Here is a 1,184-nt window from a genome sequence, read left to right as displayed (position 1 = left end):
TGCACCTTCAGGATTATAGTGCAACTTCTTGCCACTAGGCCACTAGAGCAACTGAAAAATTGTGATTTTAGTGTGTTTTCAAAGCCAATTGTTTTTGTATTCAACCATTTATACATATTTTATTTTACATTAATTATAATGTACACAATGAGAGAACATTGTTTCTTCTTCCTCCCTGAAATAATTGTTTCCATTCTTCCTTCTCTCTCTTTGGGTCTTACCTTCAGAGAAAATGTTGCTTTGGGCAAATGCTGCCTTTTTTCTTCATTCATGGTTACTTATTCTAAGACATGAGTACCTCCCTGTGTTATTTTTTGTCTCAAAGACCTGTCTGCTGTTTGCACACAAGTTGAGTCATGGGGATGAGTTGTGTTTCTGTGTGAAGAGTCATTAAGGGCTAACGGAGCTCTGGTGATTGGTGGGGCAGGGGGTTGTGTTGCTAACCCAAAGACAGAACTCCTCTGAGATTTCATTGTTCTTAGGGAGCTCTGATGACTTAGTGGAAAGGAGTGGTGCTGCCAACCCAAAAATACTGTTCAAATCGAGCAACTGCTTCCTGAGAGAAAGATGACCAATCTTCTCCCCTACGAGTAACTGCCTCTGATAGCTGCTGGAGGGTCAGCTAAGGGTTGGCTGTGACTCAATGGTTCACAACAACAGTTGTTTAGGTGCCTCTGAGGTGACTAGGACTCATAGAAATATTATGAACAACTGATATGTATTGTGTCCTATTCTGGGACATGATCTCTGATGAACTTGAACCCATTATTACAGCCGTTGTGTCAATCCATTTGTTGAGGGTTTTTCTCTCTTCTGAAACGCTATCTTTCCAACTGTGTCTTTTTCCAAGGACTGGTCCTTCCTCACAACATGCCCAAAACTTGAGACAAAACTTCATCATCCTTGTCTCTAATGAGAACGCTGCCTCACTAGTGAATGGTACTATTTGGAAATAGGAGTATTAGATTATGTTTTTTTCAGAGAAGAAAGAGCTAATTTTTCACATTATATATTTTTATTAATTTAGTTTATTTTTCATTTCAATGAACATCTACAGAGATTTTGGAATTCCATTCATTCATTATTGCACCCTTCTCCCCGCACAAACCCCTTCCCCCCTGCCCCCGTTTGCTCCTCTCCTTGAAAAGCAAAAGAAAAACTCCCTCATTGGTACACAATCCCCC

This window comes from Elephantulus edwardii, unplaced genomic scaffold, assembly GCF_000299155.1.
Source record: "Elephantulus edwardii isolate Elephantulus edwardi_28Jun2011 unplaced genomic scaffold, EleEdw1.0 scaffold00315, whole genome shotgun sequence".
Classification (NCBI taxonomy): domain Eukaryota; kingdom Metazoa; phylum Chordata; class Mammalia; order Macroscelidea; family Macroscelididae; genus Elephantulus; species Elephantulus edwardii.
This window is presented reverse-complemented; position numbering follows the sequence as displayed.